At 54.9% G+C, this 17,196-nt stretch overlaps 1 protein-coding gene across 4 annotated transcripts in view; it reads right to left on the reverse strand.

Moving 5' to 3' along the window:
- The window catches only part of CMKLR1 (chemerin chemokine-like receptor 1), a 45,543-nt gene that overhangs the window by 10,589 nt on the left and 17,758 nt on the right, over positions 1–17,196 (reverse strand). Inside the window, exon 1 of one of the 4 annotated variants that reach the window (XM_059408610.1) lies at positions 12,191–12,901. The exons of 2 other annotated variants lie outside the window; for them this stretch is intronic. The gene's annotated coding sequence lies outside the window, so the exon portion shown is untranslated. Of the gene's footprint in view, positions 1–12,162; positions 12,902–17,196 lie in introns of those variants that run through there. One more of the 4 variants, XM_059408611.1, reaches the window with a different exon arrangement.

A 17,196-nucleotide genomic window follows, 5' to 3' on the forward strand; every position in this document is an offset into this window, starting at 1 on the left:
AGGCTTAACCCACTGAGCCACCCAGGCACCCCACAGCAGGAAGTCATTTGGAGATGGGGGCGCATTCGTGCATCCATTCTGCAAGCATGCATGGAGCCTGTGTCCTCTATCCCCCGATCCCCACCCCCGGCCCCGGCCTGGAGGTTGGGCTGTACCACCTGGGCCTTTCCCCACCCAGACCTCCTCCTCACACAGCAAGGGTGGCTGTCACCAAGTCTGTCTTCTCAAGGGGACAGCTGAGGCCAGAGGGGTGGGGGTGGTCGTGCTTGCCTGAAGGCACACATCTGGTGAGCGGCAGTGCAGGGATTTGAATCGGGTTGGTCTGAGTCCAAGGCCCCCCCTGCTCCAGCTGCTGCCTGCTGGCCTGTGTCCCCAAGGGCTCAGGGGACAGCAGGGCTGAGAGGCATCTGGGCAGCAGCTGTGTGCCTTCTGCTTCCCCTCTGTGTCTTTGCTCATGCCCCTGCTAAACGGGTGCCCCAAGTCCGCAAAGGACTGTCTGTCTGTGTCTGTCTGTCAGGTCTCTCCCTACTTGCTTCTCCTTCAGCCTACCTCTTTCTCCTTATCCGTGCGTGTGCATCTCTGGGTCTCACTCTGTCCTCTCTATAGTCTCCCTGTCTTCTGTCTCCCGGCTCCCCCCTCCCCGCCCCATCCTCCCCTCTGAGAGGCTCAGCGGCTCCTCACCTGCCCTCACTCACCTCTGTCGGCCCCTGCCGCCAGAGGCCCTTTACTCTCCCAACCACTGCCTCTCCAGCCAGAGCATGCCTGCCACTGAACTCCTGGCCACGGGCCCAGGGTAGGGGCCTTATCAGGGCCCGTGGGTGTGGGAGCCCATCAGGGAAACTAGAAGCGCTTGCCTTGGTGTCTAGACTGGCTGTCCTCCTCCTCTGCCCCCTCCCCCACGGCCCACCCTGGCGGGCAGAGGGCCACCCCGATGCCTCTCTTTTAGTTCCCTCCAACCTCGGGAAGGGGACGCCTCTCCCTCAGAGGGCACTCCGTTTGGGGGCTAGAGAAACTGGGGTCCTGACTGAGCAAATGACCCTCCCTAAGCCACAGAGAAGAGGGGCTCAGTCTGTCCTGTGCGTAGTGTGTCCCCCAGAGCCTAGAACTCTGTCTGGCCCACCATATGCCCTCATGCCTCACCCCTCTGGAGCCTCCCTGCAGAGACCTACAAATAGAGGCTCACTCAGAGAGGGGAGGTGGCCGTGGCCTTTAAGCCTCCGCCTAGGACTTGAACCAAGGATGTTCTGACCCCCAAATCTTTGCTATTTCTACTTGCTCAAGATCACAGCCTCGGCCCGCAGCTGAAGTGTCAGGAGGCCTTCCACATGCAGCTCCTCCTTCACAGAAGTCCCTCCCCACCAGCATCCTCACCTCCCCCCCCCCCTGCCTACCCCCCCCCCCCCCAACCCCCCCCAGCCAGACAGCTTCTGTAGGTTCTGATGTCAGTCTGCTGCAGGGTCTCCTGGCTGCCTCCACCTACCAGTTCCTCACCCTTCAGGGCAGAGAGAAGGGCCCCTGGTCCCCAATAGATTGCTCTCAGGGAGACTCCTTAGGGGTTATAATGCCTGGATCCCCAGCTCGGAGGGACTCAGGAGCCTCAAAACCACACTGCACCACAGATACTCCTGCCGCAGGCTGGCCGCCAGCCCCGGGACAGAATTAGCTCTGTGTCGGAGAGAATTTCCTCCCCGGTCCCACGCCCACACTTAGGAGCTCACGCTGAGTCACTGCAGTGAACTAGAAAGTGCTGGCTGCCTAACAGTCTGTCCCATTTTCTTTTGGCTTGGGTGGGCCCATGTTTGAGCTGAGGACCCCGTAGGAGGGCCAAAGCACCGAGCTTACAGCCCGGGACCCGGACAATCCCCTTGCGCAGAGACCAGAGACCCCAGGAAACCCCCAATGGTGATGAGTGCCCAGAAGCAGGAGACCCCCAAAATACCCACTCCGCTGTCCGGTACCCCTGCCCACTGGAATGCCAGTCCTTCCTCCCCAGCATGCTCTGTCTATCCCCATCTAGTCCCCCTTGCTCTGTGTCCTAGGGTTCCCCTTGACATCACAAGGCTCTTTGCCCTCAGACTTCTAGTTGAGTTTGATCCACGAGAGACCCAGCTGGGGGGAAGAGGGTAGGAAGAGAGAGGGGCGGTCAGGCTCCCTCCCACTTGAGCCGGTCGTTCGCTTCCTTCTACGACCTGAGCCAGACTCTCCCTGCCCACCTCCCACGTCTGTCAGATCCGACCCATTTTGTTCCCACACAGCTCCCAGATCTGCCCATGACTTCTGCCCAGCAGACACTGGCCTGGCTGACGGTGAAGTGTGGCCACTGCCTAACCAGCCTCTTGTTGCCACTGTGATTTCGTTTTTCAACTGGCAGCCGGAGAGGCTGCAACTCTCTGCTTCAAAGCCCTCCTTGAGAGCAGCACCAACTCCTTCCCAAAGTCCCCCAGGCCCTTCCTATCCTGGGACTGGGCCTGGGCTGGACCCCGGCCCCAGATGAGAGCCTGACTTGGCATCAGGTTCCGGGGCCCAGGGAGAGCACAGACACTTCCTTGCAAACCTGGCCCCACCTCATAGGGGAGAGCCAGCCTCCGGACTTGGCTGCATAAGGCTGCTAGCAAGAGCGTTTGGGGGGGGGGGGGGGGCACCTCTCCTTCCAGGCTCGGTGGCAGCTCTGGCCCCATTAGTGAGTCTGATGCACAAACGCTGCATGTCCTCTCAAGCACTCGGCTTGTGCCCAAAACCCCCAGACAGATAGCCTGTGCCTCTTCCCATAAACACTGCCCCAGCCCCTGAGGTGGCCTGTAAACAAATTCCCCCCTGCTTACGTCCCCTGAGACTAGGAGGCCCAGCACCCGACCCGCCTAATCCCCTGAAATCAGCCTTGAGTCTGCTCACACAAGCAATCCCCAAGCTGTGTACACAGTTTATCCGGAAGGCGGCAGGCCCTGGGGGCGTAGGCATGAGCCGCTCAGGATGTGGTCTGAGAGGGCTGCCAACGGTGGTCGCCGTCTCCCCAGGCCAGGCGCCGGCCCACCCCATGTGCTCAGGGTCCTGCTCACAGCGTGGGCTTGGAACCTTCACTCCCAGGGACTCTTGGGTGCTCCCCAGAAGTCATCATCACAGCTCCTGCCCCAAGTCCAAGCCAGCACAGCCCCTTCAGCTCTGAAGGCCAGAGTGAATCTGATACTGCCCCCAGGTGTGGCTTCTCCCCTGCCTCCTGAGACCCCTGGGAACTGGCGGCCAAAGGAACCTTCTCCATCAGCAGGGCCCCAACCTATGTGGGAGACAGGAACAAGCAAGCTATGCCCCGGGCTCCTGCTTCTGGAGCTCTTGTTTCCAGGCTCTGGTCCCTCCCTCCTTCTTTGTAGCTCCTGAAACTCACACCAGAGCCCCAGGCCGGGTATGAGACCAGGCAGACCACCCCTGAAAGGAGCCCAGGAGCCCAGAGTGTCAAGTTTAAATAGTATTAATAATCATCATCAAAATAATGATATTTTACTGAGCACCTACTACGGGTGCCAGGATGCTGAGAAGCACCTTACGTACGCCCCCTCACACAAACCCTGTGGGATGATGGGCATTATTATGACCCTTTTAGAGTTGAAGCAGAGGCCTAGCGAGCTTGAGTCTTACCCGGGATCACAGGGCTACTGAGAGGCAAAGGTCTTTATACTTCTACTGGTTTTGCTTGGCACATGTCCTTAAATAAACCCCTGACACTCTGGGGGCCTTGGTTTCCCCATCTGTGCAACAAGGAGGTTGGAGTAGATGGTGTCAAAGTCTCCCTTCCAGGGTTAAAAAAAAATGCTGTAGTCGAATGGGGCACGGGTCTGTCTTGTGCTGGTAAAAAGACAGTGTGGCTCAGCTCCATGCAGTGTGACCCCGCGAAAGTCACTTTCCCTCTCTGAGGGGCCACACGTGGTTGGGTTGCTTATAAAATGGTAATATTAAAGCCTTCCTTTCAGCGGTGCCTGGGTGGGACAATCGGTTAAGCGTCTGACTTCTCGCTTCGGTTCAGGCCCTGATCTCAGGGTTGTGGGATCGAACCCTGTGTCTGGCTCGGCTCAGCATGAAGTCTGCTTAAGACTCTCTCTCTCTCCCTGTCCCTCTGCCCCTCCCTACCACGTTTTTTCTCTCTCTCTCAAATAAATAAATAAATCTTTAAAAAAAAAAAAAAAAGGTAAAACCTTCCTTTCAGAAAATCAGGGAGTCTGAGTAAAATCATCTCTTGGGACTCCTTGCAGTTCTAAGATTTCTGGCCCAGGGGTTGAAGGTTGATTAGAAGCCTCCCCTTCCCCAACCTCTGAGGAAGTCTGGGGTCCTTCTTGACTGTGACAAGGTGGTCTCAGGCTCACCCCCTCTTCCAAGCTACCCACCAAGCTCAAAGGCCCTTCCTAGTTAAGCAACTAGGTACAAATGATCTCTTTTCCAAGGTTCAGTGTTCCCGTCTGTAAAATGGGGCTGATGGTACAACCTCCCTCTTAGAGTTCTCATGAGCGGGTCATGAAACAATAACATGGGTGGACACAGTGCCCCCCACAACCCAGCAGGTGCTCAGCAAACATTTGTGGAGAAAATTCAGACGGTGCTTATCTGGGAGAACCAGCAGCATCCCTGTCCCCGGGTGAAGAGAAAGCTTGGCTGAATCCAGCCAGCAGATTCTGAACTGAAGCAAAGAGCCGCACTTCTAGAAACCAACGGAACTTGAAAACCAGCCTGGAATGTGCCTGGGGGCAGAGGAGGGATGGGAGCCAGGCCGCAGGCAGCCGTTCCTCTGAGCCTCCTCCTGCGGGATCAGACAGCTGCCCTGGCCACTGCCATCGCCACCCTCAGCTCAGTCTCTTCCCCCATCCTGCGTCCCCACATCCTCCACGAGGAGGTTTTGCACTTGGTGAAATCTCTCCGCTGAACCCAAGCTATTGTCCTGCATCGGTCCACACAGAGCTGCACAGCGTCACCCAGAGCCAGCCCCAGGCTGTGAGGTCTTAGACCCGTTCCCCACATCTCTAACCCCCCATTTCTGCTTCTGGGGCATGGAGATCACCCTGCAGGCTGTGAAGATCAAGGAGAAGGCCCGACGGGATGCACCTAGCAACACAGTCAGCCCTTGCAGGGTCTCACGTGATGCTGAGTTCCCCTTATTCCCATTTGACAGATGGGAAAACTGAAATTCAAACAAGTTTCATGATCTTTCCCCAGGTTACCCTGACAAGTGAGCAATGGGTAGAATCTGGCTTCTCTTGTGGTCTTTCCTGGAACCTGGTTCCAACCCACTTAGAGCTAGGATTGGATCCCAGCTCTGGCCCTTGCAGGCTGTGTGATCTGGTACGAGTTGCTTCACCTCTCTGAGCCCCATCCCTGGCATCTGCCTCCAGGAGCTGTGAGCATTCAGTGAAACGAGGCTGGCGAAGCTGCGGGCAGAGTGCTTATCACAACCACAAGGACTTACAAACACCATGGGCAAGGTAAAGCCTGGGAACTGCATTCCCACTGCTACCTTGGCAGACCTGCTATTTGAAGGTCCAAGGAGAAGTTGGGAGGGCACGCGCCTTCTCTGGAAGCCCTCCGAACAGGGTCAAATGTCGGGGCGTGCTGGCTATGCTTGGGTCACTGACAGGCTGCAGCGCTGGAGCCTGGGCCCCTTTCTAGCCTTTTCCTTGTGTCCTGTTTGCTTGTCCCCTGAGCCACGCTGAGGCTTCCAGCACATCTGGTGGAGAACAGCCCTGCCGGGCCCCTCCCTGGCTGCCCAACAGCCCTGTTCACTCCAGGTCACCTTGTTTCTGAGACTTCCTGCCTCCGGCCTGGAACGTTCTCCTCCGTGGCCCTGTCACAGGAGGAAGTGTGCTCAGCATGGGCCTGGGGTTCCAGAAGTGTGGTTTGGCACCTTGGCCTGGGAGAGGTCAGAAAACAGAGGCCCTATTGGAGGGTGAGGGAGGGTGAGAGAGGCTGGGTTGGGGCCTCTCCCAGACAGGCTGACTCAAACCCTCCGGGAGGCTGAGAAAGTTCCGGCAAGATGGCCTTGACATTGGGCTAACAGAGAGCTCTGAAGGCCGGAGATTCTTCCCTCCAGTTCTCAGATTCTCCTGTTTCCTTTGCTCTAACCTTCCAAGAAATATTTATTAAACATCTATTAGGCTCCAAGCCTGGATCTGGGAACTGAGGGGGCTGGCATTCTCCAGGGGGGGTGGGGGGATGGGAACAAACAGATAAACAAAGGCACGATGAAGAAGGCCATCACCCCTGGAGCCAGAGAGCCTGGGTCTGAATCCCTGCTCTGCCAATCACCAGCTGTGTGTCCTCGGGCATGTCACCATACCTCTCTGTGCTTCAGCTCCCTCATCTGAAAACTAGCAGGGATGCAGCTCCACCCTCACAGGGTTGTTCTAAGGATTAAATGAGTTTACATTGTCAGTGTTTTAGAAGCAGGCCTGGCTCACCGGAAACACTATGTAAATGATGGAAAAATAAAATGATTACAGTGGCAGGTGGTGGGATGTGCTACAGAAAAACTATAACGGGGAATGGGGTGGAGAGCCTGGGAGGCTCAGTCGTTAAGTGCCTGCCTTTGGCTCAGGTCACAATCCCAGGGTTCTGGGACCGAGTCCCACATCGGGCTCCCTGCTCAGCAGAGAGCCTGGTTCTCCCTCTCTTGCCTCCCCTGCATGTGTTCCCTCTCCCGCTGTCTCTCTCTCTGTCAAATAAATAAATAAAATCTTATAAAGAGAAAACAAGAGGTATGGAGCATAGAGATGGGGGAGAGGGTATTATTTTTAGGTTGAGTGCTCAAAGAAGACCTCTCTGAGAAGGTGACCTTTGAGCAGAAACTTGAATATAAGAAGAGGGAGACGTGTGACTATCTGATTGAAGGCAGTACAAATAGTAAGTGCAAAGGCCCTGTGGCAGGAGCAGGTTTGACAGGTTCAGGAAATGGCACAGATCTATGCATTCAAACATTGATTCAAAAGGCTGCTAGTAAACACCTTCTAAGTGCCACACTCCTTGCTAGAAGCTGTGGGTGTGAGATGGCCCAGTCTCTGCCCTCATGTAGGGGAGGTGGGCACAGGGGCATGGTTGATGCTCCTCAGAGCATCTAAAGTCCAGACTTCCAGTGAACTGGCCATATTGGGCTGCATCACAAACAGGATGGGGTTCTCTGCCATCTCCACCCCTCCCTAATACCTTCTTGATTCTGTGGCTATGAGCCAGTGGCAGTTCACCATAGAGTTTGCCCTGGGTCCTGCTGGTATAGAGATCAGAGAGATCTGGTGAGAAAGATGGGTCAAGTCATTCTCACTTCTAGCTGTAATGGGAGGGTGCATATCTCTTTGCAGAAGTGACAACATAGTCCCAACATTACTCATTGTGTCCCCTTCCTGGCCATTAGCAACCAAGTTTTTGACCCTGGCTCTGTACCAATCAAAGGCAAGTTGGTTGGGGAAATCAGAGGAAGCTTCTTGGTGGAGGTGACATTTGGCCTGAGCCTTGGAGGGTGCAAAGCCTTTGCTAAGTGGAGCCACAGAAGGAGGGGGGCATCTGTGCAGACAGAACTGTGTGCAAAGGCACAGAGGCTTGATCAAGCGTGGTGGGAGTGCGTGTGGAGTGGGATGGCAGGAGGGAGGGCTATGCGAAGAAGACCCTGCAAAGCAGCAACATTTCCCTGGGGGCAATAGGGAGCCATGGATGGTTTTTGAGCAGAGGGGTGTCCATTTTTCTCAAATGACCCCAGTTCTAACTCATACAACTGATATGGGGGCTGTGCTGGAGGAGGGGAGGCTGGAGGCAGGAGACAAGCAAGGGGCCCTGTGAGCTGGGTAAGGATCCTTCTGCTAGTTCCAAGTCCAGTCAGAAGTAGCAGTCTTTGGAGGCTATAGGAATTGGGGTCCCCTCAGAGAGTGGGGGAATCTGGTAATCTCCCTATTTCCTTTTCCTTAGCCCATGTGGGCAGTTTTGCCTCAAGAGTTGTTTCCATGGCGACAGCCAATACTCTAAGAAAGGTCTTAGATGGGCAGACAAGTGGGGACCAGAGATACCCAGATGAGGCTTCAGGGGAGAAGCCAGGTCACAGAGAGGGGCCCACACTGGCCAGTCCCGGGGACTGAGACTCATCTGCTCCCAGAGCCCCTGAAGCCATGGATGCAATCTGGTCGCCATGATAATGCTGATTCCTCATCTCTCAGTCTCACTGACCTGGGGCCTTTCAGCATGGGGGGTGGGGATGAGTAATGCCAAGGGGCAGCCAGAACCAGCAACTCACAAAATAAATATGCACACCTAAGACAGGGGTGTGAGGCAGGTAAGTGTGGAGACCCCCAGGAGATGAGTATGGATATAGCCAAAGGAGCAGCGTTCTGGGTCTGGTTTTTGGATTCCAGAAAGGCATCCTCCCCCACACCAAACTGACATCTGATAAACCCCCGCTGCTATGCCTTGAATTCCACCATAAGAGTTGCACTTTCTATTCCCTTCCCCCCAATTAATTGCCATAAAAGTAGTAACGATAACGAGTGGCGTGAACTCTGTCCTCCTGCCAAATTCACATGTTGGAGCCTCATTCCTAATGTGAGGGTATGAGAAAGTGGGGCGTTTGGGAAGTGATGAGGTCTTGAGGGTGGAGCCCCATGAATGGGATGAGTGTTTCCATAAGAGACCCCACAGAGAGAGTCCCAGTTCCATGGTCAGCGAGGAGACAGCCATCGATGAAGCAGGCGGCAGGGCCTCACCAGCCACCACATCTGGCGGCACCCTGACCTTGGACTTCCCAGCCTCCAGAACAGTGAGAAATCAATTTCTGTGGTTTATAAGCCACCTAGTTTATATTTTCGTTATAGCCACCAAGACAGACTAAAACAATGACCAACATTCACTGGAAGTTTGCAATGCACCAGATGTCGTTCTAAATACTTCAACACATAAGCTCGTGCAATCTAGACAGTAACGGCACAGAGGGTATTACTGCTCCCATTTCAAGATGAAGAAGCTGGGGCGCCTGGGTGGCTCAGTGGGTTAAGCCGCTGCGTTTGGCTCAGGTCATGATCTCAGGGTCCTGGGATCGAGTCCCGCATCGGGCTCTCTGCTCAGCAGGGAGCCTGCTTTCTCCCCTCTCTCTCTCTGCCTGCCTCTCTGCCTACTTGTGATCTGTGTCAAATAAATAAATAAAATCTTTAAAAAAAAAAAAAAAAGATGAAGAAGCTGAGGCACAGAGAGGTCAAGCAATCTGCCTGGGGCCACGCAGTTAGGAAGGGGCAGAACCAGGATTGAGATGTGGGCATCCACTCTATTCCTCCCTGCTCACCACTCTGGAGTTTCCTTCCACAACCCATGCTTGTTTCTGGTGTCGTGAAGCACGCAGAGCTTAGCAGTGTGTGGCACAGGGTAGGGGGCCAGCAACGTCTGCTCCCTTCCTCCTTCCTGGTGTATGGTCCCAGAAAGGAATCAAATATAACTCACTCCCCTAACAGAAGAAATGCTGCCTTTCTCTCTAGAAGTACCCCTTCCTGGTAACCTTCAGCAAACCTTAGCTTAGCAAACCCTAAGATTTTGATGAGGAGCCCCTGGAATCCAGAGACAGCTTCTGGACTTCTACTTGCCCCCCGGTGGTGCCCATTCCTGGGTCCCTCTGGGGAGTGACCCGACCATCTCTTCTTTGTGGAAAGCCAGCCCTCCCTCTGCCTCCTCAGGCTGAGGGGCTTGGAAGGAGATAACCCCGCCCCCTGCTCCAAGCCTGGCCAATGAGAATACCCCATCCCCTGGCCACCAATGACTGTTTCAGGAATTGGGCACAGGGGCCTGAAGTGGGCCAGTGAGAGCCTTCCGTGAGACTCTTGTCACCCCTTGGGCAAATTCCACCAGAAAACAAGACCAATATGGAAGGAAGCAGACCTCCAAGATGGAGAGAGACCAAACATGCCTGAAACACTTGCTGGACAGATGAATTCCCCCCAACCGATGTATTCCCCTTCCTGCTTTAGCCAGTTTGAGTTGGGGTCCTGTCCCCTGCCACCAAGAGAACCCTGCTTCACACGCGCTGTTCCAGCTCTGATATCTCAACGTTGAGGAGGGACCTCACTGCTACAGTGCCGGAATCATCCAAAATGGCAGCAGCTTGAGACAGAGAGAGATCTAGAGCCTCACAGACTTGCTTGCCTGACCCTACAATGTCCCACTGCTGAAGGAAGGGGCTCCCCTTCAGGTGCAATCAACTCTCCAGGGAAATCAGGAATGTCAAGGGAAGCCCAGAGGGCTTGTGAAGGGCTTCCCTACACAAGCAAGCAAGACCAGGCCTTGAGCTGGGAATCTGACACACAGATGAATTAGACAACATCCCTCCCCACCCGCACCCCACCCCACACCCCCCCATCCCTGTCCACCCAGCTGCGGGGAGCTGGGAAAAGCAGTCATGCAAATAGATGCCCGAGTCAGAGCTGACATTTACTGAGGGCAGAGGCTGTGGCCACTGTGGCCTGTTCTGGCCACGGCTGCACCCCAGCCCCTTAAGTCATAAGTGACACACGGTGTGCACTCCATAAAAAAAAAAAAAATGTGTTAAATAAATTTGAAAGCTTCTTATGTGTGTGGCATTTTCATGTTACTAGCTCAGTCTCTGTGTCAGTCTTGGGAGGTGAGAACTATTATTTTATTATTAGCCCCATTTACAGATGAAGGAGGAGAAACTCACTGAGGTTAAGTAGCTTGCCCCTGCCCAGCCAGGAAACTGCAGAAGTGGGATTAGAATGGGGACTTACAGGGTTGTGGCAGACATCTGTAGGGGACATGGCAGGAGCAGGGAAGAGGGAGGGAGTGGTTCTAGCTGAGGGTTTGCATCCTAGAGGGGGCTGAGGGGACAGTGGAGCTGCAGCAGGGAGCTGGGACCCCGGGAGAGGGTGGAGTTCCAGTTGTGGGGAGCGCTGTGTGCTTACAAAGCTCCAGGGAGGAGAGGCTGAGGCGGGGAAAAGCAGCACAGGGCAGGAGCCCAGATGCAGAAAAGCCACAAAGAGAGGAAGAGAGGCCCCCTGAATGTGAGCACTGGTATCTGTTCCCCTTGGCCAGCCTGGGTAATGTCAGCAACCTCGGGTCACTGACCCAGCACAGGGCTGCAGGGCCCTGGGTCAAGGAGGGCTACCCGGGCTGAGGAGTGAAGGACCGCAGAGTCCAAGTCCTTCTAATCCCACCTGCTCCCTTGTGCACCAGGAGCCCAGTGCCTCCTAGCACAGTGTTCGAGACCTCTGGGGCCCTTACCCGGGCAGATTCCTCTGCCTGGAGAGGCCCTGTCTGGTTCCCTCTGCTCCCCCCAGTCCCACTGGGCACTCTGTTAGGAACCCAGGCAGAGCAGCCAGCAGTGGTAGCGAGAAGAAAGCAAATGCTCCTGCTGGGACAGCCAGGCGTCTGGCTCGATCTGGCCTTCCTTATCTCCCAGCCTCCAGACAAGGCCCCCAGAGATGGGGGGTTTACCATCCCCACCTAACAGGTGCTGAAACTGGGACTCTGGAAGGCACAGGATCAGGATCACCAGCCACGCCTGGAACTTGGGTCTGTTCTAACAGATCCCAGCAGCAATCCATGAGGCTGGTTGAAATATCCGTCTGTCCTGTCACAGCATGTCCAAGCATCCGGAGGGTAAGACGGCCCTTCTACTGTAAGGCTGTGATGAGCCTTTCTTGTCTGTCAGACTTCCCTCACATCTCACTAGCAAGCTTCTATGCACGGACTCAGAAGCCCTCTCCCGTCTTGGGGTCTTGGAGCACAGCTCTGAGCTGAGAGTAGCAGAAACCAAAAGGCTGGCATGAGACATTAACTCCCACGTCTTGGGTGCCCACTGTGCACCCAGTACCTCTTCTCAGAACAATGCACCCACGTGGGCTTTTGCAGTCCCATCTTGCAGATGTGGAAAACTGAGACACAAAGAAGCAAGACCACTCGCCTAAGATCCCAGAGCCAGGAAGGGGCAGAGATGGGATTTAAACTTGGGTCTGCCTTGACACGGGGGCCCTACCTGCGGTCGCTGTGACTGTACCTGATATTCTGTGACTTGCCTGCTAGAGATCCCTGGGCACAGAGCCCTGTGTTCTTATGCCTCCTGACCCCCACCCGGGCCCAGGGCTGGCAGGGCCACCGCGTCTCACACATTCCCCAACCCCACCTCCAAGAGCCCTTGGTGACTAGACTCACCCAACTCTGGAAAATAGTCGCCACTCACCAGGCTCCTGGACAGGCAGGGGCTGCAGAGTCCCGTTCAGCCGGGTGGAGCCCCGAGAGATCCTGGAGCCGTGAGCTGCGCAGTTGCACCCTGCCCAGGCTGCTGGCCCTGGGCACAGGGGCCCCGGGGCATCTAGGCAGGTTCTGGCCCCTTAGAATTCCCTGGCTCCAGCCCAGGCGGCTGACAAAAGGGCAGGCGCTGCTGCCAGCAACTGGGACAGGGGAGCCTGAGATCCCACCCTGTTCCCAGGCATGGGGGGAGGAGGAACAGGCTGCCCTCCCCCTCGACCCCGTCACTGCGCCGTCACCTTTCCCAAGGCAACACTCCAGCCTTGCCCTAAGGAAGGGTCTTGCTGGGAAAACTGCCCCTCCGCCCTCAACGGAAAAAACAGCTGATTGGAGCCCAAAGGAAATTCCAGGATCTCCAAAGCCGTTGCTGGAGAGGCTTTAGGATGGAGGAGTCTGCCCCGCTCCGGTTACAGCGTAAGCCTCACCAGGCAGCAGCAAAGCCAGATGCTCAGGCCGGCCCAGACCCACGCCTGCCATGCCACCTCGGGCCACAGGGCCATCGCCTCATCTGCAAGGTTGGTCCTTGTAAAAACTACATGGGATCCCCAGCACAGGGTGTATAGGAGATCAGCCATCCAGTTTGGGGGTGTCCTGTGAGGCAGTGCTTCCAGAACGTTCCAGGCAAACCAGGATGGATCGGGCAGCCTCCGTAGGTAACGATCCTGGCCCCAACTCACATGCCCCTGGCTGTTATGTTTACAGAGAGCTATTTCTGGAGGCAGATAATACCGAGTTGGAATTCTAGCTCTGCCACCAGAAGCTGTTTTCTTCATTCGATTACTGTGACAAATCTCTGCGGTGGGCCAGGCGCCAGGCTAGGTGTGGGAATGCCGCAGAGAGGAAGGTGTGCAAAGAATCGTGTCTGGCAGAGTTCACCTCACGCGGGGACGAGACACAAGTCTTTGCGCCCAAGGAACCAGTACGCAGGCGACATCGTGCAGGGGTGCCCACAGCCAGTCTCGCTGCCTAGCGTTGCCTGGAAATGAGGGGAGCCTGCCCCTGGGGCCGCCCCTCAGGAATCCCCTGGGCCCCCGGGTCAATACTCAGAAATAAAAGAATCCAAAATAAACTCGCCCTGGGTTCTGCCATGTTCTAGGGCAGGTCACTCCTTTTTCTTACCCCCCTCCCAAGCCCTCCCCAGCAGAACTTCCAGAAAAACCCATCGAGTCATTAGAAAGCTCTTCCTTTTTGGACTAAACTGAACTCGGAGCAACCTGTCATACTCGCCTCAAGCCTGGTTAAGCCCCCCTAGAGTCACACGGGATAAGCTGGCCACCTCCTTCCCACCCCTGCCCCCAAATGAGGGTCACTTCCTCACTTTTAACGTGGGCCAGCACTTCCTCTGCAACATGCTTAACCCCTTGCCTTCTGGCTCTCACCGGCTGGGATGTTCTCTGTCCAGGCAGAAGGAAGAGTGCTACAGGATGTTTTTGCTTGCAGGTTTGTCTGTGTGTTTGCTTATGTTTTGACTTGGTCCAGAAGGGAGGGAAAAAAAAAAATCTCAAAGACTCACATATACAAGGGATCATAAATTAAAAGTGAGAGTGTAAGGAGGAAGGGAACGTGGGTGGAGACAGAAAGCTGAGCCAGGGCTGAGGGGAAAAATGCAGACGATAAGTAATGTCCTACATGCTTAGCTTGGGTGGGCCACGCCGCGGACTCCCAGACTCCTAGTCTCGGAAACGAAAACTGGTCCCAGCGGTCACGTGCCTCCGGCTAAAAACAAACCCACTCCGGGGAATGGGAGGCCTTCCTGGGACCAGGGGGCAGAAGGACTTTTCTCCGGAGGTGCCTTCAGAAAGGACAAGGTGTGTGGTGATCACTGTCCTCACCGATGCCCTGACTGTGGACACAGGCTCGAGGTTCTGCTCGTTTTAGGACAGGAATCCAGATGTTTGTGGCTTAAATACAGCGCCCTCCCTCCGTGCTGGTAGCCTGACCCCAAAGGGCAGTTCCTTAAGAGCCCATTTTCTCAGCTGGGCCCGGGCAGGAGTGTTTAGACCCGGTTTACGCATTGCCGGTTTCCTTGGAAGACATTTCTAGAATATCTGGGAGCGGGCCTGAACTGTGTGGTCTTTGAGGCGCCCTCCCTGATCCTGCTTCTCCCTGAACAGATGTCTTGATGTTATGAGCCAGAGCAAGTGGCACACCATTCTGTGGCAAATGCTAGACCCCAGCCCCAGTCCCTACTAGCTGGAGGCAGGCCTGGGGTGTGGTTCTGCTCCCTCCCCAATGCTTGCTTTCCTGTTACCAGGCCCAAGATGCTCACAGCGCCTATGTAGTGACCCTATATCCTGGCCTGGGGCTCTTATCTCAACATGCTTATTAAGAGTGCTGCTTTTCCTCTCACAGTGCCCCAGTCTGGACAATATGGCTTTCCTACTCACAAATCACCCCATCCTCTGCCCCAGAGGGAGGGCGGCCAGAAGCTTCTGAGCGCAGACCCTGCCTGCCCACCCGTGCTGGACCCTGTGCTGAGCACTGATCTGGGTCCTCACATTCCCATGACCCCCACTTGGCAGACAAGAAAATAGGTACAGAGAGGCTGGGGCAACTGTGTAAAAAGGTACCTTCCAGGCACCTTGTCCAGAATATTCAAGGTTTAGGTGCCCCCTGGCTCTGCTCTGGGGCAGCTACTCCCACCTCCTCCATTTCACAGAGGCAAAGAGTGAGGCTTGGCTCAGAGACACAAGAGCGCCTGCCGGAGCGTCTGCAGCCTCAGCCTGAAAGCCTGGATTTGAGAGGCAGGCTCTCGCTCTGGACCCTGGGGCAAGGAACTTTGGCCTCTCTGAGCCTTCGCTTCTCTCATCTGTAAAATGGGAATGAATCTGGCAATTACCTTCTGTTGTTGCAGGACAGCTGATAGTAGGAGCGCCTCGGAAGCTGGCACACGTCCAGATGTGGTTACTAGCGGGCGGGAGGGGCAGCAGCATGCCCAGAACCTGGACCCTCCCAGGAAGTCCACGCCCCTCAGCAGAGCAGGCTGCTTACGTTGTGGGGCCCCATGCAAAGTGAGCAAGCAGGCGGCTTATTCAAAAAGTACGAAGAGTTTCAAGACGGCAACTCCGAGGTGTCAAACCAAGCTCAGGCCCTTCTGAGCCCCATGCGGCTGCCCTGGTGGCCCACCCATGAAGCTGGAGGGGTGCCCCCTCTGGAAGGGTGCCCCCTCTGGAAGAGTCCAGCAAGCCCAGCAGGGTAGGGGTTGGGTGGGCCAGGCGATCTGGGCTGGGGCAGGGGTGTGGGAGCAGGGGAAGACACCGAGGTGGACACAGAGGGCGATGGGAAGAGGGCGGGGCAGCCGAGCCCCTCACAGAGGGGAGAGGATCCAGCGGAACAGGGAGCACGGGAGGAGGGGACAGCAAGACGTGGAACGGGGAGACAGAGTCGACAGAGAGGGTAAGGGAAGCACCTAAAAGGTGAGAGCAGGGACGAAAGACTAAGACAAAGGAAATACAGATTCAGAGTCAGACAGAAGGGGGAAAGGCTGAAAGCCACCTTTCTGCCTGACTCCTGAGAAGGTTCAGGAAGGCCTTATGGACTCAAACCGGAGTGGGCCAAGGAGGGGCCCCACGAACAGCCATCCTTCTGGGGGTGGTCCAAAGCAGCTTGGAGAAGAGAGGGCAGCCTTAGGTTATTTCCAAGATTCCCAAAGACCACAGAGCTAGGAGCAAGGTGTGAGCCCTATGGAAACGTGAGGGGCCTCAGGTCTGGGAAGGAAAGCTGGAGCCACTGGGCAACGGGGGACCACACACTGATCAGAAGATGCAGTGGAGCCGCATTCATGTCTTTGGCTCATTTTAACAGGAAACGGCAAGCATCACTTAACACCCGGGCTGTTGGGTGGTGGGGTGGGAGCGGTGTTTGGGGAGGTCCTGGCAGAGAAAAGACTGGCTAACAGCCCTATCAGGTTGTTTTCTCAAATGACACATGGGTTTTCAGTCATTATCTTCTCTAGAGAGTCTCTGTCCATTGGATATTAGCATCAGGGAGAGCCCACAAGGACACATTTTTTCCTATACACATTTCACCAAGAGTTTAAGAGTTCAAAGGTTTTCTTGGAACGAGACAAGCAAGTCTCTTGAGTCGACCACCCATGGCCAAGGGGGCCACCAAGATGATGTGGATGTTAGAGGGAAGCATGGGCCCAGCATAAACCCAAATAGGACCCTCGCTAGGCTCCAAGCGGGCCAGAAGGGACGTTCTCCGGGGGACACCGCGGAACCAGAGTCAGGTCACACTAGATTTAAGACCTCAAATGTGTTCACGGCACAGTCCAGGGATAGGGGTGGCAAAAGTCATTACAGGTTAGATAATACTTCCTAATAACTCTTTTTAGTAGTCTACTGGGCCTTTGATTCTCACTTGGTTTTGTAACTTAATTTTTTGACTAGGTAATACAACTCCCATCTGATTGGTGATGTTCAAAACCATCTAAAATTATGAAAAAGTTAGAATGCAAATCCTTGCTCCCACCGCGCCACCATCTACCCAGTCCCCTCTGTAACTATCAGCATTTGCTTCTCATATCCCCTTCCAGGATTTCTGTGGGTAAACACAAACATATATTCTATTTCTCTCCATTTTGCATGAAAGGTAGTATATTACACATGCTACTTTGCAAATTGCCTTTCTTACCTAACAATACATCTTGGAGATCATGTCCCATCAGTACGTAGGAAAAGTACCTGTCCTTTTTGATGGCTGCATAGTATTCATTTTGGGATATAGACACACAAACACACACACACACACACACACACACACACACACACTTTTTAATTAATTTTTTAAACCACCATTTACTGATCCAATCTCCCCAGGTTGAGCACTTGACTTGTTTCTAGTCTCTTACTACTATAATTCATTATTGTATATGTGTTAAAATATAATCAACATGCTTTGTGTGTATCATTTCCTACAAATTCCTAATACCATCTG

This window comes from Mustela nigripes, chromosome 8 (assembly GCF_022355385.1).
Source record: "Mustela nigripes isolate SB6536 chromosome 8, MUSNIG.SB6536, whole genome shotgun sequence".
Lineage (NCBI taxonomy): Eukaryota > Metazoa > Chordata > Mammalia > Carnivora > Mustelidae > Mustela > Mustela nigripes.